The sequence below is a fragment of the Macrotis lagotis genome, chromosome 5, assembly GCF_037893015.1.
Source record: "Macrotis lagotis isolate mMagLag1 chromosome 5, bilby.v1.9.chrom.fasta, whole genome shotgun sequence".
Taxonomy (NCBI): Eukaryota; Metazoa; Chordata; class Mammalia; order Peramelemorphia; family Peramelidae; genus Macrotis; species Macrotis lagotis.
Genome location: NC_133662.1, coordinates 40,387,568 through 40,409,661, shown reverse-complemented (window position 1 = coordinate 40,409,661; position 22,094 = coordinate 40,387,568).

Below are 22,094 nucleotides of genomic sequence, written 5' to 3'. Positions count from 1 at the left end.
GGCAGGCTACCCAGCCCCATTTGCCCTGTACCCTCCCCAAAATAATAATAACAAAAAATCTGGTCCAGTCTTTGTTCTAATACTAACAACTCTGTCGCAGGTAGATCACATTCTTTATGATAAGTCCATCACAAAATTTACTTCCATACTTTTCACCATTGCCATTGCTGATCACAACTCCCTCCTTTTGTATTTCTCCACTACTATGTACTCTATTTTCTCTCTGACTCTGCTGTAGTGTAGCTGAGTGGTGCAGCAGACAGATCCCTGGCCCTGGGGCCAAGAGGCCCCAAACCCCATACCATCCCTTAGGCCCAGCATCCACCTGGCCCTATGGTCCCGGACAGGCCATCCAACCCCAGCCCCTTGCAAGAATTAGAAAAGAAAATGTGTTATATCTGAACAGTTTCCTCCCATAGTCCATCCTCTCTTCCATCACTCCCATTACCCCTTTCCCCCTGTCCCCTCTTCTTCTTACTACAGATGCCTATACCCCATTGAGTATATATGCTGTTTCCTCTCCTAGCCACCTCTGATAAAAGCAAAGATTCCCTCATTCCCCCTTGCCTTCCCTCCTTCCATATCATTGCAATGGCTCATTGTAATAAAGAAAAATCTTATTATATGAAATTTCTTGGCCTATTCCCCCTTTCCTTTTTCTTTCTCCCATTACATTTCCCTTTTTTCTATTGACTCCATTTTTAAACCATATTTTATCTTCAAATTCAGCTTTCTCCTGTGCTTCAACTATAAAAGCTCCTTCTACCTGCTCTATTAACTGAGAAGGTTCACATGAGTATTATCAGTGTCATTTTTCTCTGCATGTAGTTCATCATCATTAAGTCCCTCATATTTTCCCCTTCTCTTCCAAACTCTATGCTTCACCTGAGTCCTGTCTTTGAAGATCAAACCTTCTGTTCAGCTCTGCCCATTCCAACAGGAACATTTGAAATTCCCCTGGTTCACTGAAAGTCCATCTTTTTCCCTGGAAGAGGACATTCAGTTTTGCTGGGTAGTTGATTCTTGGTTGCATTCTAAGCTCTTTTGCCTTCTGTTATATTATATTCCAAGCCCTATGAGCTTTTAATGTAGTTGCTGCTAAGTGCTGTGTGATCCTGACTGCAGCTCCACAATATTTGAATTGTGTCCTTCTGGCTGCTTGTAATATTTTCTCTTTGACTTGGGAGTTCTGGAACTTGGCTATAATATTCCTAGGGGTTGTTTTTTTGGGATCTCTTTCTCGGGGGGATTGGTGGATTCTCTCCATTTTTATTTTGCCCTCTGCTCCTAGGATATCAGGGCAATTTTCCTGTAGTAATTCTTTGAAAATGATGTTAAGGCTCTTTTTGTGATCATGAGTTTCAGGTATTCCAAAATTTTTTAAATTATCTTTCCTAAATCTGTTTTCCATATCAGTTGTTTTTTCAATGAGATGTTTCACATTTTCTTCTAATTTTTCATTTTTTTGGTTTTGAAGTATTGAGTCCTGATTTCTCATAAATTCATCAATTTCCCTGAGTTTTATTCTTTGTCTGAAGGATTTGTTTTCCTCAGAGAGCTTTCTTATCTCTTTTTCCATCTGGCCAGTTTTGCTTTTTAAAGCATTCTTCTCCTCAATAACTTTTTGAACTGTTTTATCCATTTGACCTAAGTTGGTTTTTAGCATGCTATTTTCTTCACCATTTTTTTGTATTTCCTTGACTAAGCTGCTGACTTCATTTTCATGTTTTTCCTGCATCTCTCTCATTTCTTTTCCCAGTTTTTCTCCTAACTCCCTCATTTGATTTTCAAAGTCTTTTTTGAGCTCTGTTATTCCCTGAGCCCAATTTCTGTTTTTCTTGGAGTCTTTAGATGCAGGAGCTTTTGCTTCCTCATCTTCAGATTGAGTGTTTTGATCCTTCTTGGGCTCATATGCAAAATATTTCTCAATGGTATTCCTCTTTTTTCTCTGCTTGTTCATTTTCACAGCCTAAGCCTGTTTTGGGGGTGCTTCCTGAGCTTTTGAGTATTATTGGGACACACACCCCCCCACGGATCTATCTCAGTGTGTGGAGCTCTGTCTTCATTCCTGGCCTGTGAATGATCACAAGTGCACTCCTCTGCCATGGGGCTGAGTTGGGGGGGTGGGGCTGTAGTTCTATGGGTTGCCTAGACTGTGATCAGGACCTGAATGTGGTCAGAGCCCCAGAGTCCTGTTCCAGGTGTAGAGAACAGATGTAGGAAGTTTCTCTCCCCTCCCCTAATTTTGGTAGGTTTAGCACTCAAGGCTCAGTTGCTTGGGGGCTCCTGCTTACTAGTTCTGCCTGCTTCTGTTTCCTGGATCTGGGCTGCTGTGGCCACTGTTTGCTGAGTGTCCTGTGGCCAGGGCTTCACATGCTTACTCTGGCAGAGGTACCTTCACTGATCTTCCAAGTTGTGCCTGGTGCTCCCTGGGGTGTAGGTCAGGAAACTGACCCTGCTGCCATGAGCCAAGGCCTTGGGGCTTCCTCTGGGAGCCTACAGTTTCTTCACTCTGGCAGGCCACCCCTCCAATCCCATGGAGCAGAGCCTTTCCACTATTTTCCAGGTTACCTTGGGTCTGTAGAACTACATCACTGGATCTTTCTGTGGGCTCTGTCTCTTGAAAATTTATTAAGAGTTATAATTTTATGATATTTTGAAATATTATATATGTATATATATATATATATATATATATATATATATGGAGAGAGAGAGAGAGAAAGAGAGAGAGAGAGAGAGAGAGAGAGAGAGAGAGAGAGAGAGAGAGAGAGAGAACCTAAGGGTCTATCTTCTCCTGTTGCAATCTTGGCTCTGTCCCCAAAACTCAAGATTTTTTAAAAGAATAAAGTCAAGTTTTACTTGTAATTGAGAAATATTTTAAATAATTAAAATATGTTTGAAAAAATATTATCAATTCATTTGAGAAAATACAGCAATCTGATGGAAAAACATCTTGGCTAGCATTTGAATTAAGACAAATGGTGAGATAGAAACAATATTATCATCAGATATCACTGATTATGTGGACAGAAAAGAAATAATGGAGTAGAGGAAACTGGTCATGACGCTGGCACTGAGGCATAATATTGCATGGAATGTAGAACAGAGAAATGAAGGGTGATGTCAATTATTTAGTATTCTCTCAGCTATTTCTCTGTGTCCCAAGTAGAGCCTCTAATAATTTCTTAACTGCTCTGAATGTCAATTTAATTGTTTTAAAGATAGATAAATCAATAAGGCACATTTAAATGCAAAAGTATTTAACAGCTTCAATCACTCCCTCCAGGCCAAATGAGAGGACCTCAATAAGGAAACAGTGGTCTTATTTGAAATGATGGAAAAATTAACAACTCCATTTTGAAAATTTTGACAGAAGAGAGGTAAATTGGACATAGACTGGTGAGTACCATAGTTTTGAGGGAAGCAGGCATCAAGGGGATCAGAGACAGACTGGAAAGGTCTTATCTTCTAAGATATGGAAAATTCCCAAGGAAAAAAATTCTGAAGACACAATTAGAAACAATCCCAATTAGGAAGAAAAGGCAAAGTTACCTAATGACATGAATGTGAGAGTTGTTGTAACTTAGAGCTTGTAGGTGCAGGACTTCCCAGCTGGATCCAAGATGAGGAAGAGCAGTTAGGAACATCTTTTTCCAATTTCCCTTTGAAACAACTTTAAATGAAGCCTCTAAACAGATTCTGAAGCAACAGAATTCATGAAAGGACAGAGAGAAACAATTTCCCAGATCAAGATACCTTGGAAGGTCTTCAGCAAAAGTCTGTCTCACTTGTAAAATTGGGAAGTGTATCCCAGGTCTAGGAGCAGGGAAGACAGTAGAAGGCTCTTAGTCGCAAAGCAGATCAATAACCAAGGTCCCTGGATTCCATCTAGGTAGACCAATCATTATAGCAAGTCAGCAGAGAGGGTTCCAGTCCCAGCGCAGAAGGCATACTGTGAACCCCAGAATGGCAGCCATCAAAACTATTTTGTGGTGTATCAGTGAATTAGATTAGGTTAAAAAGAAACAGGAGTAAAGGATTATAGAAATCTACTGTTTGATGAACCTAAATACTCCATATTCAGGGATAAGAGGAGAGTCTCTGAAAAACTAACTGCTAGGAAAACTAGAAAATAGTATGGCATAAACTAGGCATAGACCAACTGCTCACAGCATATTCTAAAATAAAGTAAACATGCATACATTACTTAGACTAAATTTTAGTCATAAAAGGTGATACCATAAGTCAATTACAAGAATAAGGAATTATTTACCTGTTGGATCTATGGAGAGGAGAAGAATTTATGACCAAACAAAAAATAGTGAATTATGAAACATAAAATAGATAATTTTGATTATTAATATAATCAACATATAGTTGAAAAGTTTTTGCACAAGCAAAACCAATACAACCAAGATTAGAAAGAAAACAGAAAACTGGGAAATAACTTTTACATCCAGTCTTTTTGATAAAAGTCTCATTTCACAACTATATAGAGAACTGAGTAAAATTTATAAGGAATACAAATCATTCCCCCAATTGATAAATGGTCAAATGATATGAACAGGCAGTTTTAAGATGAAGAAATTAAAATTATCTTTTGTTGTATGAAAAAATGCACTGTCACTATTCATTAGAGAAATGTAAATTAAAACAATTAAGGTAATTTTTCACACCTAACAGATTGGTTAATATGGCAGAAAAGGGAAATTATAAATGTTGAAGAGGATGTGGGAAAACTGGTACATTAATGCATTGTTGGTGGAGTTGTGAATGAATTCAATATTCTGGAGAGCATTTTGAAACAATAGCAACATTATGTGATGATCAACTATGATAGACTTCACTCTTCTGAGCAATTCAGTGATCAAAGACAATTCTAAAAGACCTGTGATGGACAGTCTCATCCACATCCAGAGAAAAAAATCATGGAATCTGAATGCTGGGCAAAACATGCTATATTTCCATATTACTCATACTATGAAAGAAAAATCACAACAAAAGAAAAAATAGAGGATGATTTTTCTTTCATAGTACAAGTAATATGAAAAGATGTATAATACAATTGTACATGTGTATCCTATAATAAATTACTTGCTATACTTTGGTGGGATGAGGAAAGTATGGGAGGGAGAAAATTTTACAAAAATGAATGTTAAAAATTATCTTGGCAAATACTTGGGAAAATAAATAAATAAATGATTTGAAAAATAATGTATGCACAAGAAAAAGGTAATAGATAATTAATATATAATGAGGTCCTGTAAAAATGGTGGGAATCATTTAGCAGGAGGTTATAAAATAAAGAATAAGTTAAGACTTGTAAGAAAATTTCTTCCTTTTTTTTTTTTAGTTTTTGCAAGGTAATGGGGTTAAGTGACTTGCCCAAGGTCACACAGCCAGGTAATTATTAAGTGTCTGAGGTCACATTTGAACTCAGATCCTCCTGACTCCAGGACTGGTGCTCTCTCCATTGTGCCACCTAGTTGCTCCCATTAAATTTCTTTCTATACATAAATACGTGATTCTGTGACTGACACACTTTCTAACTCTCTAGGTATTAAAATACTGTCAATAGATACCCTTTCTGTACATGCCACTGTAGATAGGTAGTCAGTAAGAGACAGCACATGCACAAGCCATTTTGGACCTCTGCCTATTTTCTGCTAACACATTCTCTTGATGAAAACCCACCTTCTTCCTATGGTCCACTGTTGACATTGCCACCAAATCACTCCATATACTCAGTTTGGTAACTACTTCCTATTTATTTCCAGTCAGCCTATTCCACTGATCACAAAATCTTCTGATAAAAGATAAGATATTCATTCTCATTTTTCTTTTTTATTTATTTGTACATATCTTATTAAATTGAATGCTGCTGCAGTTTTCTTTTAGGATTGTAATCTGATTTTAAAATGAAATTGCAGCCCCATGGACATTTTTGTGCACCTGGCTTATTATTAGAATTATAACAATTCCTATGTATTCACTAGAATCATCACATTAAAATTCAATTATGGGAAGATTGTTTCAGAATTGGACAGATCTCTGCATGTTTGTAGGCAGAGAGGAAGAGCCAGGGGAGAGGAAGCAATTGCAGATAGGAGAGAGAGAGAGAGAGAGAGAGAGAGAGAGAGAGAGAGAGAGAGAGAGAGAGAGAGAGAGAATAATGAATAGAACAAGGTCCCAGAGGATCTGGGGAGAGATGAAATCAAGAATACAGGTGGAAGGATTAGCCTTGGGAAAGGAGGGACATTTCTTCCTCTGAGACAAAAAAGAAGAATCTTGAAGCTGAGGGTAAAAATCAGGGAAACTCATATAAGAGGGTCTCAATCCAGCAGCAATTTCATCAGCTGAGAGGACAAAGGATGGAAGGACTTTAGAGGCTAGAGAAAAGTGGATATGGTATAGAACAAACAGCAAGGGTAATGAACTTTGGAGGTAAACAAAGATATAGACAGAAATGCAGATTGACATGTGAGTAAAAAGGAAGGTTAGAGTGAAACCTCTGGTTAAAAGGTCAGTGCATATAGAAACAGCAGGAAATCAAGAAACAGTATAACTTGAGGTTCACTTGACTGAATAATTTCTCCCCTTCTAATTTTCTACATAAGGATTTTTAACATCAAGTTCTTTCTGGGGTTAAAACTTTTTTTTTGGAATGATGTAGCTACAAAAGGGAATGATATTGATGAGAGTGGTACAGTAGAAAAGATCACAAGCTTTAGACATGGATTCAAATCCCACCTTTAACTTGTACTTCTTGTGTGATTTTGGGTAAATAACTTAACTTCTTTGGACCTCAGTTTTTCCATGTAGATAAATGATAGAAGGTCTCTTCTAGGTCTAAACCATATATATATATATATATATATATATATATATATATATATATATATAGAGAGAGAGAGAGAGAGAGAGAGAGAGAGAGAGAGAGAGACTTTGATTTCAGAAAGAAGATAAATCAGAATCTTCAGAAGAGTTTTAAGTTTATAGTTTTCCTGAATGAGTCTATCAATATTGGCAAAAATATTGCCGAAGTTTGCCATTTTCTAGCTCATTTTACAGATGAGAAAACAAACAAAAGTGACTTACCCATGGTCACAGAGTTACAAAGTGTCTGAGGGCAGATTTCAACTCAGTAAGATGAGTCTTCCTTTTCCATACAGCAACCAATTGGTATTAGTATATTAGGAAGACCTAAGTTCAGATTCCACATGAGGGAGAAAGACAATCACTTAATTTCACTCAATTTCATATTTTCCAACTGTAAAAATGTATAAGTTAGACACTTTCTCAAAGTTATCTTCCATCTTTCTCTCTGCAATCCAATGAAGTCTCAGTTGCTTATTGTCTCTGTGTCCTCTATCAGATAAATGATTTTTCTGCTATCAAATGCTTCACTATGACTTACCAACAACTCAGAAGAAAAAGAGCCCAGGTTCCCAAAACCTCTCTGTCCATATCTGAGAAGCAGAACAGAATAGTAGGGAAAAATGCTGAATTTGGAGCTAAATGGGTTTGGGTTTGAATAAAGGCTTTCTTCACCTACTACAATGTTTGAGTAACTTTAGGTTTCTGAATTAAAACACATTGCTCTTTGATTTTTTGGCTTCTAGATATGAAGCTTTATAGGTCTCTAAGTTTTGCAACTACTTTAGATACAATTTTTAATCCCTATTTAACAGATGAGGAAACTGAGGTTACTAGAGGTTAAGTGACTTTCCCCGGATCATACAATTAGTATCCAATGTAGAATTTGAACTCAGATCTTCTTGGCTTCAAGTTTCACTCTATAGTCATTACATCACCAAGCTACCTCTAGTATAATATTTACAAACTATTCACTCTCTTATCTCTATAAGTCAGTTCACAAGCATTTATTAATCATTACCAAATGCCAGTCACTATGAGAGGTACTAAGGATAAAAAGAAATACAAAACATTTCAGTATTCAAGGAGCTCACAGTCTAATGGAATAAGCATTTATTAAGTTTATTTATATTCCAGGCACTTTGCTAAGTTCTATATGTACACACACATTTATATATGTGGAGGAAGAGAGAATAAAGGCTAGAGAGAGACATAGAGAGACACACAGAAAGAAAAAGGGAAAGAGTGAGAGAGGTATATGTGTGTGTATTTGTTTTTCACAACAATCCTGGGAGTTAGCTCTAATTATTATTATTATTATTATTATTATTATTCCCAATTTATTGTTGAAGAAATTGACAGAGGAAGAGGTTTCATGACTTGCCCAAGTTCACACAACTAGTGAATGTTTTGATGTTTGATTTAAACTCATCTCCCTTGCCTGGCACATTATTTTGTGTGCCAAGTAATTGTCTAGTTGAGGGAGATAACATCCAAAAAGCTCTGCTCTAATATATATATATATATATATATATATATATATATATATATATATATATATATATGATAAATTGAATGTAATCTCAGAGAGAAGGTAAAATATTAAGGAGAGATAGTTATGGTTTTTAGCAAAAAGTGAATTTTAGTGAAAATGAAGACACAGGGAAGACAGTAGATAAAGTTGATAATTCTAGGATGGAAGAAGGTAATTCTAGCACAGAAAAGAATCAGTGAAAATGCATATAGTCAAGAAATGGAGTGTATTTTATAAGGAATAGTTCAATAGAATAAGGAAGTCAGTGTCACTGGATTAGAGAGAAAAATAAAGGGGTATGGGATGTAATAAAGTAAAATTTCTTTTTATCCTTAGCACTTTTAATAGTGGTTGACATATAGTAAGTAATTAATAAATGGAGAGTAAATAGTCTGCAAGTATTATACTAGAGGCAGCTTGATGATACAATGGCTTTATTAATGGCTTTAAAAAGTAATCCAAATTTTGACACTTAATTGTGGAAGTACCAGGGACCTACTGATGTGTATTTGTTGAAGTGGGTTAGATTTGGTCTTAAAGATTACTTTGATGGGTTGTAGTGAACGAATTAAAGATGGATAAGATTTAAGGAAGAGTAAAGTGTCCAGAAGGCTACAGTAGTAGACCAGGCTTGGGTTGATTGGGACCTGCATTAGCAAATAAATGTCAAAGGAAGAAAGGTGGCAAAAATGAGAGAAATGGCAAAGTTAGAATTGAGAACTTTTCTTTATAACTGGATGAGAGTGAGGAGTTGATAATAAACAAGTTATGAACCTGGGTGACTAGGCAGAGGCTGGTGCCTTGACAGAAATAGTGAGTTTAAGAAGAAGGAAAGATTTGGGGGGAAAGCTAGTGAATTTAGTTTTGGATATATATCAAGTTCAAGATGCCTGAGTACATCCAGTTTGGGGTATTCAAAAGACAATTGGTTACACAATCTGGAGGTTTTAAGGGATGTTAAAGCTGGACATATAAATCTGATATTCATCTGCATAGAGATAATAAATAAATACCCTGGAAGTAATGAGACTATCAAGTGAAATTTTCCAGCAGTTGGCAGGCAGATGGGAATATATTAAATCTTAAAAATTTTTTTAGGGAGGGTGCTGAGATAAAGGATGAGGAATCTAGAAGGAAAGTTAGGGAGGAACTGAAGCTAACATTAGGAACTTGCAGTTTTACCTAGGTTTGGCCCTGACTTACTTTAACCTGGTATACAGGCCATGAATACCTCTTTCTCTTAGCTGTTTATTTCTTGACTTTCCAGGGTTTTTTTCAAAATACTAAATGTTATTAAGTACCAGGAACAAATTAAGGTGCCAACACTGTGAAATGCTCACTTTGAATTTTTTTGAATTATAAATTTAACAATCACTAAAACAAATGTTTCAATTGGTTATTCTAGGAGGCAGCTTGTCAAAAGAAAGGAATGCATCACTTTTCTCAACATTGAGACTAAGACATCATAATTTACATTCATCATGGGAAAACTTAAAATCGTCCTCAGACTATTTGGAGAACCCTGCATATCTTATATCCTTTATAACATGAGATGTGCCAAACATTTTTGCCATACTGTATGCTTATCTTTGCAGAAGTCACAAGACTCCTAGTGAATAGATACTGAGTTTGGAGCTAGGAAGTTGGCTTCAAATTTTCACTGTTTTTCAGCAAACTGAGGAACTGATGATTTCCTTCCACCCATCTCTTCTCCACCTCTTTCTGTTGCACTCTCTTCTCTCTCTCTCTCTCTCTCTCTCTCTCTCTCTCTCTCTCTCTCTCTCTCTGTCTGTCTCTCTCTCACACACACACACATGCATACACAAACTTTTTGTTTTATCTAACACATATGTATATATATATTCATACTCTTATTAGCTATATGAATGAGAACAAATTACTTTTTGTCTAAATTACCTCTTCTATAAAATGGGGACAATAATAGCACCTATTTCCCAGAGTTGTGAAGGTCAAATTAGATAATAAATGTAAAGCAACAACACATAATAAGCACTGTATAAAATGCTAGCTATAATTATTATAATATAACTGGTATTCTAATACAATCTTTCTAAATTTTAGGCCCTTAGTTTGTAAAATGAGATTAAATATATTCACTATATTCCTCACAGAATTGTCTTGTTCTTCTTTGTTCTCCTTTGTTGTTTTTCTTTGTTTTTCTTCTTTGTTCTTTCTATTAATGTTATTTCATTCACCCAATGTCCTAGAAATTGGGACAAAGTACTATTGCAATATATATTATTAATTTTTAATGTTCTGTGTGTTATTTAGTAGTGGATAAAATAACTTTTTTATATTGAATGTGAATATTTAGTTCTAAGATAATTTTCTGTTTTCTTTAGGCTCATTGAAACTTGTTTGAAATAATTCCAGTAGCAAACTTGATGGCAGTGATGGCATGTACTATATCCTTTTCTGAGATGGTTTTGATTTCTTCTTTTGGACCACTAGATTTCAAAAGTTTTTCATTCTACACATTTTGGAAATAATTGAGCATTAGCTATGGTAAAATGTATTAAAAGTTTTTGCTTAAAAATCTTAAAATCATTGTTATATTAGTGACTCAATTGTGTTAGCTGAGCTGAACTCATTGCAGGATTGTTTATTTGGAGAGTTATCTGGTATATACAATATACCAATTTCAGTACAATGTAATTATGTATAACTTCAAGAATTTATGTATTCAGAACTTATTTGATATAAAATTTGTAATCTTATAAGGAGAAAAGTCCACTTAGTATTTTTTGTTAGAGGGAGTATATCATTACTAAGAACCATTGTATAGAATAGTGGTTTGTCTTAGTATGGAGAGAAATAATAGACATGTTCATAGACGAGCCCTAGGACATAAAAGTGCCTTTGTGTTTTTCATTACCAGGCCAGTGCCTGCCATTCTTTACAAAATAAACAGAGAGAATTGTTGCCAGGTTCTAGAGCTCAATAGTTTCTGGACAAGCCAGGCTTAGCTGGAAAAGAAGTATTGAAAAGTGAGACAAATGAAAAGAGCAACAAATGAAAATACAACCAAATAAGTAACAATCACCCACAGATTCTAAACAAGACTATTTGCATAAAGATAGAGCTTTATGAAATGCAAAAAATAGATGTTTTCTAAGTATTTCTGCTAAAAAGAGCTTTGAAGAGTCTACTTCAGCACTCACAATTTATAAAAACCAAAAGGTGGCAGTGTTCCATTCAATATTCCCATGTCCTTTATGTTGTGGGGGAGCATGTTTCAGCTACATCCTGATCAAATTTACTCTTAAAACAGATATTAAACAAAGCTACCATTATCATGTCCATTCAAGAACAACTCCACTTGAAGAATGAATTTATTTTGACAATTGCAGAGTTAAAAGATGGATTGTATACCTAGACAATGTGCACAAAAGCATGATGTTTCCAAAAGCATTGTATGGGGTTTTCCCATCCAAGTCATGTTATTTGTTACCAGAGTATCCCTATGTCTCTTTTTTACTTTACCATGAAAAGTGATCTCTGAATGACTCAGACACCGACACTTTTTGATCCAAGGATTTATTTTCACAATAAGATGTGTACTATAGGGGATAATGCAGGTATTGTGTAAAAATCAGGTAACGAATTCAATGAATATGATAGATCCATATTTTTCTTCCCCCAAGAATTAGATAATTAACATTTTAGTCACAGCTGATTACAGTGAAAAATGGCCCAAAAGATTGTTCTGGCCAGTTGATAGTTCACTGATGACAAGAAAGGGAATACAGAGAGATACAATTAAAAGAATATTTCAATCAAACATTCTTAACATGATTTTAAAGCTTTAACCAGGAAAGATCACTTGAGGCAAAATCTTCTTTTGTCCTGGCAAGAGGTAGCTTTCTAGTCAATTATTATAAACAAAATCCAGGTTTCTTAATTAAAATACAAAATATTGGCTCTGCTCCCTAGCCTGCAATAAGTTATGTTTTAAAGAGACTGCAATTATGGTGGCGCCTGGTAATGCCACTGATGTTCAGTCTGTCATTGTTTGTATTTCCAATGGCATTTTTCAGAGTTTTGCACTTATGTTGTTTTGCTGGACTTCTCCCTCCCCATCACCAAATGCCATTAAACATTGAGTTGAAAAATCTTAAAACTAAAAGTTTGCACATTTCATGTAAGGAGATTGAGCAACAAAAAAAAGGTTTTTCATTTTTAAATCTTAAGAATGTGAACAATAACAAAGGGAAACATTAACAAGAATTTGTGTATTTATGACTTTTCTTTGCTTCTAATATTGAAGTTAAGACCTTTTATTATTTTTTCTCTCTCTCATTCTTTGAAATTCTGCTATCCCCATCATTTCTTCCCCCTCCCCTCAAAAAAGTCTGTTCTGATATGTTTTTGGAAAACAAACTCTATATCTGCTATCTAGGAGGATAATATTTAGAACTAATTTTTTTAAAATGTATATGTGTACTAGAAAGACTTTAGGGTTTGGGTTTTTTTTGAGAATGAATTGTTTTTGTTTTTAACCACAGTATTCTAGATTAGAGCATAGTAGAAAGTAACTACAGATATCATCTTTGCCAGCCCCCTCATTTTGCAAATGAGGAAACTGAAACGCATGAAGGTCCAATGACTTGCCTAAAGTCACCCAGGTAGTAATGAGAGAAACTACATCCTCAGGTTCTAGAGTAGAGGTTCTTAAGCTGGTGTTCAGGAATTTTAAAACAAAACAAAAATCAACTATGCTTCAATATAATTGGTTTAATTTATATTATTATATATTTTACTTTTTGAATTTAATAAAATTATTCAGAGAACATTATTTAATAATATTTTCCTATAGGTTTCACTAGACTGCCAACACAGCAACTAGGTGGTATAGTGAAGCGAGTTCTGGGCCTGGAGTCAGAAAGACTCATCATCCTGAGTTCAAACCTGGTCTCAGACATATACTAGCTGTATGACCCTAGGTAAGTCAATTAACCTGCTTGTCTTAGTCTTGTCATCTGCAAAAGGAGCTAGAGAAGAAGTGGCAAACCACAAGGAAACCACAAATAGTGTCACAAAGAGTAAGAGGAATAAAGATGATCCCAGAAAGGATCTTTCTCTCTCTTTCTCTCTCCACATAAACACACACACACACACACACACACACACACACACACACAACCACACACCCATGCATTAAGGTTAAGAACCCTTTTTCTTGAGTCAATGGTCCAAGAATGTATCTACTATCTCTGATTGATCAAAATAAGCCAAAAATACACTTCTTGGTTATCTCTGTTAATATTATCATGGCACCCCTTTCCCACCTTTCCAGTTTTCTTAAACCTTCTGTGTCTCCCTGCCATCCACCCATACTACTGTGACTTCTGCCATCTTATGACTCTGACCTCCTTGCTGTTCCATTAACAGGCCAATTCATCTCTCTTTTTTTTCTGACTGTCCTTCCTCATCTTCCTCTCTGGATTGCCTTCAAATCTCAGCTAGACTCCCACATCCTAAAGGAAACTTCTCAATTTATGTATACATATATATAAATAAATATAAATACAAATATAAATATATGTATGTGTATACAAATGCATATACATATATATTTCTTTATCCTTTATATATCCATCCACCTATCCAAATTCTTTAATTTTAGCTTCCTTCCTTTCCTAATTCAAAGAGATTTGCTAGGGAGGAAAGGATTGTAAATTATTTCATTAAATCTTCCTGCATGTAACTTATTTGTACATATTTTTTTGCATATTGTATTGCCTTTTAGACTGTGAACTCTCTGAGGGGAAAGAAATATCTTTTATCTTTCTTTGTATCCCTAGCACTTAACACAGGGCCCAGCACACAGAAGGCAGTTTATAAATGCTTATTGACTGATGTGTGAAAAAAATATGCACCTCTTTTTGTGATATCAAAAAACTTAAACTGAGGGGGTACCCATTGATTAGGGAGGGCTGGATAAATTAAGATATATTAATGTAATGGAAAAATATTATCATGACACCCATAAGCCCATTGGTAATCCAAAGACTTGAGGCAGCATGTTATATTAGAGAATACTGACTTTAGTGTAAGAAGATGGATTCAAATCCTACCTTAGACATATACTGGCTCTGTGTCACAAACTTTTAATGCCCCTAGAATCTCAGAATCTCACTAAGACTTTAAATAAAATCAGATTAAATGTAGCTCTCTAGATCTCTTCATATACATATATATATATACACACCTGCAAATATATGTATATACATACACATTACATACATATTGTATACATATACGTTATCTATCTATCTATCTACATAAATATATATATATATATATATATATATACACCTATCCAAAGGGTTTAATGCTAACCTCCTTCCCTAACTAAATTAAAGGGCTTTGCTAGGGAGGAAACAACTGCCTTGAGTTCTTCCTCTTCTCTATTCCCTTCCCTGCTGAATGATGAGGGGACTAATGATCAGTGAAATTGTCTACAGGTGGTCAGGAGGAGGAAGAGACATAATGGGTAAAAGCCACAGACTGATCTTTATACTTAAATTTACAGTGTTATTCTCTTCAGGTTGTTAAGACATGATTCATTTCCCTGACCAGTGTTTCCCAAGATATTAGCTGAAAAAAAAAAGTAAGAAAAAGAGAAACAGTACTTAAAAATTGAAGCAAATTGTGTTGCTGAATGGACAACAGCTGTAGAAGCCTTTCAGGTTCTAACTATGATATAGAGTCCCTTTTGACTTATTTGTCTGGTGGCAAAGCATCATATGTTAGCACAAGGAGATACATTTGAAAAAGACCAGCAAAACCAAACTAGTGTGCTCAGCAGTACACATGAATTAGTTTAGCTTTGTATTATCTTTACTATTGGTAGTATAAATACCTCACTAAAAGAATATTAAACATTCTCAGATATTGATATGCAATTAAAGGCAATAAAAATGACCTTTCAGTGGTTTTTTAAAATCAATTTGAAAGTTCAAGTTATTTATTTTCTATAATTTATAATCTAAATAAATTTCATAACTAACTTAAAAAAGAGAAAGGATTAAAAAAGGAGAGAAATCTTTACATAAATTTTAGGGAAAACAATTTAAGTGGAAGAATAAGAGGACTTATATATGTTTCTAACTTGCCAACTTAACATATTAGAACTTTTTTATTTCCCAACTTTATAATTCAGAAAAAAATACTTACTATTAGCCATACTTCCAGAAGTTAAGAAGAAAAGCAATATTTCCATCCCCAGGTCTTTATCTGCCCTTTTTTTTTGACTCAGAAATGATTTTAATTATGGAAACTCCTCTTGTTGCAAACTCGAAATTCCCTTCATCAGTGAGAATTCAGTTTTTCTGTAATTTCATTTTAAATAGCTAACTAGGACACTGACATGCTAAATGATTTGACCAGAGAGTATTTGACCACTAGTATTTCTCAGGAGGCAGAAGTTTCTGACTTCCTAACAAGGCCAGTTCTCAATTTAGTACCCTCTTTATAGCCCTCTACTGTTGTCCTACCATATCCTCACACAAATAAAATCTTATTATTTAATGGAATGTAAAATCATATATTTAAAGTTGAAAGAAATTTAGCCCAACCTCTTTGAAGATGTCATTAATTTAGGGAATACTTTCTGACTGATAAAGATCAGCATCTTCTCTGGAACTTAGTTTTAGAGAGTTACTTAATGTGATGAGAAACTGGATGACTTGCTTGAATAGTCCATATAAGTTAGAGACTGGATGTGAAACTTGGCTTGGCGATTGATTCTCTAAAAGTTATGCCAAACTATGTTTTGAATCCAGTGTCTATAAACTAAATTTGAATCCAGCATCTAAAAATTAAATTTGAATCCAGCATCTCTTAATATGTTGGAAGATATGAAACTATACAATCTTTAAAGAGAATGAACACTAGGGTTGATTTTTATTGATTCTATCTAGTCAATACCCTCCAATAAATATTTTTGTTGACTTTTTCCTCAGCATTATGGATGATATAATCATGCACAAATGACTTTATCTGTCTTCAAGATTTTTATAATATAGCTATCGTATCAAATTCCTTACTAAACTGTGTTTATATATATATATATATATGCATATATACATATAACATTTCTTTATACACATAATACATATACAGTGAATGAGTCTGGGATTTAATTAGAATAAAGAATTCACATCTAAAGAAACTCCCTATCTCTAGGCAGAGATCTTATCTGCAACATACAATTTGAGAGAGTACTCTAAAGCACTGAGAGACTGTGACTAGTCACAAAAGGTAGTATGTATCAGAAGTAGGACATGAACCCAGGTTTTCTTGGTTCTGAAGCTAGTTCATTATCCCCTTGTCTCAATCTCTCTGTGTGTCTGTATGTTTGTCTCTGTGAAATGATGACTTCTTTTCCCTCCTCCTGACTCCTTTTTCTCTTTCTTTCTCAAACTCTCACTCTTTCTAAGTCTTTCTCTATCTTTCTGATACCAACACACACATTACACACACACACACACACACACACACACACACACACACACACAATGTCATTCTGAATCCATATTTCAAAAGTGTCAAAAGAATTCTATGAATACATAGTTTCCCGTGTGTAAGGTTACATTAATCCAGTCATGAATTCATGAGATGATTCACACCAGATACCAACCTAGGGGCTATATATATATATATATATATATATATATATATATATATATATATATATATATATATATAGAGAGAGAGAGAGAGAGAGAGAGAGATAGAGATAGAGAGAGAGATAGAGATAATAAAGATAGAGATAGAGATAGAGATAGATATATAGATAACAAGAGTTCTTATCATCAAAAAACTTAGACTTTGAGAGAGAGAATGATAAAGAAACACAAATCACAAATAAGTACAACACAAGATAGGGTTAGCTAAGGACAAAAGTGAGATTCAAAGAAAGCATTCTAGGAAAAAGTGAAGAAGCAGAATATGCTTTCAGTTTAAGGGAACATAGAAGAAAATGCCACTGAAACTGAACAAGTACCTCTAGTACAAAGAGATCTAAAGAAATGCCTAAAGGAGAGAGAGGTTTCTATAAGAATTGAAGAGTCATCACTTTTAACTCCATGATATAATCAGCATTTGCAGAGTAGATTACATCAACTTGGGACATTGGTCTGTGCTGTCTAGTAAAAATAAAAAACAACCATATACTAAGCAACTAACTTTGTGCAAGGTGCTTTGCTAAGTTCTTTGACAAGTAAAGAAAGTTTTAAAAAAATGTTTCTGTTCTTGAGGAACTTGGATATAATGGGGAAAAGAACCTGCAAACAATTATGTAAAACATTATACAGGATAAATTGAACTTTTCATTAAAGGGAGTTTCTATTTTTTCCATCTTTCAGAATCCATAAGAGAATTGCACTTTTCCCACCTGATTTTCAATGCAATGTTTATAATCTTTATCTTCTCTTTCTTTCTTCCAAACTTATTTTTGATGATTTAAGGTTTATTTTAAAAAATATGAAGTTTTTGGAATAAAAATGCCTATACATATAAGAAACAAAAAGAAGAGACTTAAAATCATTTCTCATTTTGGCACTAATTTGATTATTGAAAATATGTACAAAGGATAATATATTTGCAAGCTCCAGAGCCACAACAATCTACAAGAAAGAAAGAGGGGTGTTTGCTCTCTATATGGCTATTGTATGGATGTTAAAGAAAGGTGCCCCATTTTGGCTTCAAAAACATTGATAGGAAGATTTGAGAAGAATCCTACTTAAAATTGAACTATATTAAAATACTCCAAATATTTCAGCAACTGGTTGAATAATTTTTTAAAATTATATCTTCACTTTGCATCTGTAAATTTTACTAGCATTTAGGATTTTGTTTTGATTTGAATTGAGTTCTAAAAGATATAAGTTTTTAAAGGCAATTTAAATCTGAGACAGAGCTTTTAGAGTTGGGCTAATAGATATCTAAATTTGTATCTTTTCCCACTGTGATCAAATATAGACCAAAATGCCTTAATCAGAATGGAAGACAATTTCTATAATATACTCTGATATAATTACTTCCTTGGTACTGTATTTGCAGCTGTGGAAAATGCAACTGCTAAGTGAGAAAGAGGAATAAATGAAGCTTTAGTTTGGGGGGGGATAAAATGAATTCCCTCCATGTTCCAAGAGAGGAGTGGTGAAAGGTGAGAGATAAAGAAAGCAGAGTTACACACTTGAAAGAGAATTGCAGATAAGGGAAATAGAGGGGATAAGAGATTTTTTTTTTTACTTAAATGGAGGTACCAAGATAAAGAGCATTTTGTAAACCAGTGAGACTAAAGATATAAGAAAAAGAATATAGATTTCAACAAGAAAAAACTCCAAGAAATTTTCAACAGAGAATAGAGTTTCAGTCAAGGAGTTTAGGGGAAGGGAAAAAAAAAGTAGAATTCAATATAAATTTTAAAAAATAAAATTTTTTATTTTATTATCACACAACTACATTTTTTGCATGTATGAGCATGTAAACTCACATATAAACTAAACTGTAAAGATTGAAAAATGAAAGGAAATTGATAAACTTCAATATCTTCTTTAAAACCATTGATTTTAAATGATATTGGACTCATTTCATTGGATTTTTAAATGAGCAAGAATTTTGCTTTTTTTGTTATTTTTTTGTTTTTTTTTTTGCAAGGCAATGGGGTTAAGTGACTTACCCAAGGTCACACAATTAGGTAATTATTAAGTGTCTGAGGCCCGATTTGAACTCAGGTACACTTGACTCCAGGGTTGGTGCTCTATTCACTGTACCACCTAGCTGTCCCCTAAGAATTTTACTTTTTAAAGATAGGTGATGAGGTATTTATTAATTTATGTGTTGAGTTATCTATAATAGGAGAATCTATAATTGATAAAATCATGGATCCATGAAAATGTTGTTGCATATGTAATGAAGGGTGTTGTAGGATTTATTTAGCCTTTAATACTCAAAGGATATATTATTTCTTTGAAGTGGGAACTCCTTCCACCAAGCAGTGATTCCTCTAATACAATTTACATGGGTTTCTATGACTCAATAAATTTTCATTGTGACCAATTTGATAATGAGATTCTCTGTACTTAGCTAGTCTGGTTCTTGAATGACAAACATGTAATACAGAATTGACAGGAAAAACCAGAGCTTGCCTAACCTTTGGGAATTCAGAATCACTTCCTTGTCCCAGTGAGAAACTGAAGGAAAACTTTAGTGGATACGAGCTACATTCAGATCAAAGTATTTGAACAAGGACCTTATGAGAATTTTCTAACAAACAGATGTTTAGGGAAACACATACATATTCAGTGTAGAGCATGATAGTACTTCATGCTTGAGAACCTGTATTTTATAGTTAAGATACAAAAAACAGACTTTCTAGGAAAACTTTCTTGAAACAGAAAAATAGCTTTAATGCTTGCTTAAATTATATATGTGTGTGTATGTGCATGCATTTTTGTATATTAGTATATATACACTTAAACATTATATACATATACATATATATATTAAAACTGCATGAGGGGCGGCTATGTGGCATAGTGGATAAAGCACCAGCCCTGGAGTCAAGAGTACCTGGGTTCAAATCCGGCCTCAGACACTTAATAATTCCCTAGCTGTATGGCCTTGTGCAAGCCACTTAACCCCATTGCCTTGCAAAAAAAAAAATGCATGAAAAATTTTGAAACACTGTGCATATGTATACATACATCTAGCATATATATGTGTATATATATATGCATATATGTATATATGCATATATATATATATAATCTGTATTTGTATATACAGATACAGGTTCTGCATTTATTAATCTAATAGTTTCCTGAAGTGAAATTTTACCATAAATCAAATAAAATACATAAACATTATTTTTGTCTCACAAATCTGCAACTGTGTATAGTAGGAGTGTGGAACATGTTATTCCTTACAAGGCCAAGACATTTTGTTTGAAAAAGTTTCAATTTTTCCGTTTTTCAAAAGCACGTTTCCCATTATCAAATCAGTTTTCATATATATGTGAAAAATGGAAATACATATCTCGTGATGCTGTGAAAAAGGCTGTGTCTATAATAATAATAATAATAATACTCAATACATAAATGGATCAATGATTTCAATGAAAATTTGTATGTGGTCACTAATAATGTAGATGGGAACCCAGTTGGGTCTGCCCTTCCTGTATTACTCTTATCCATATTCTTTTGTAAGTTCACCTAGTGTTCATCTAATGCTCCAACCAGTCTGCTCAAACAGAACATGCATTTATTAAACATCTGCTACATTACTGTAATTATGTCATTTTTCACAAATATTATCTTTTTTGATCCTCATAACAACACTATGAGGTGTTATTATTATCCAGATTTAACAGTTATATAAATAGATGTATTGAGAGGTTAAGTGACTTGTGCAGGGTCACATAGCTTGTAAGTGTCCGAGGCTGAGCTTGGAACTCAAATCTTGTTTCCAAGTCCTTGCTAGATTCCAAAATGAAAAGCACAACATAGTTCAAGCTCTAATAGAGCTCAAAGTCTCTTGGAGGAAACAAAGTATAAACAATTGTGTATATGAATGAGATATATAAATTGGACAAATTTTTAGAGAAAAGAACTATGATTAAGGAGGCCAAGAAAAGACTTCCTGTTGGAAGTAGGAATTTTAACTGAGATCTGAAGGAAACCAGAGAAGCTAAGAGGAAGGGATTAGGGTGCTCCAAGCAATCTTCCATGCTTTCTCCTATATCCTGGAGATACTACTAGAGGGATCAGACAATATGTCTCTCACTTTGTAATTAGCCCATCTTTCTCATTTACACATTTTCACCCCCTCCCCACCCCCTCAAATAAGCTTTTTTTCTATCAATGTCAAAAAGCTGCTCAGACATATTTAGGGACATTTTTCAAGTTTTCAGCAAAAAAAAAAAAATATACTGTTAAAGGGGAACCTTAACCTTGTTAGTCCTTGAAATATGAGACATGCTAGTATCAGGTTTAATCCTTTTGTAAAACTCCTGGAAGGTGCTCACAAAAGAATAGCCCATAAATTGATTAGAATAGTGGTAGTAGAAGATTAGGGATACTTCTGAGATCTTTGTGAGATTCTGCACCATTTGTCTCAGAAACAGCTAGACTCTGAGCAGTAGAAAACATTTTTAATTGTTGAATGGAGAAAGATATTCCCTTTTGCTATCCAGGACCACAGTGGAAAGAATCCCAAGTTTCTATCACATATGAAACACTGAACTACCATTTGAGTTACCATGGGCACTACAGATATTAGTTATCATTTCTACTATACAATTGAAGAAATCGAAGCTTAGAAAAGTTAAATGGATCATTCATGGGCACATGGATAATGAGTATTAGAAGTAGGATTGAACCCTGTTTTTCCTAATTGTGTTTCTTTTACTCTAATAATCTAATATTGTCTCCTAAAGAGTTTAGGGGTAGAGGTGGTAAGGAATTGTGAAACACAAGGTGATGTTTTTGTTTTCTTGTTTTGTTTATTTCCTCTTCTTGCTAAAGCTTTTGAGAAAATGACTTCAAAAATGATAGACTGGGCCTCTATCTCACAAGTGTATTGCAAAAATTAACTTGAGTTTTGAATACTGTCATGCTTTCTGAAACAAAGGATAAGAGAAAGGCTAGAT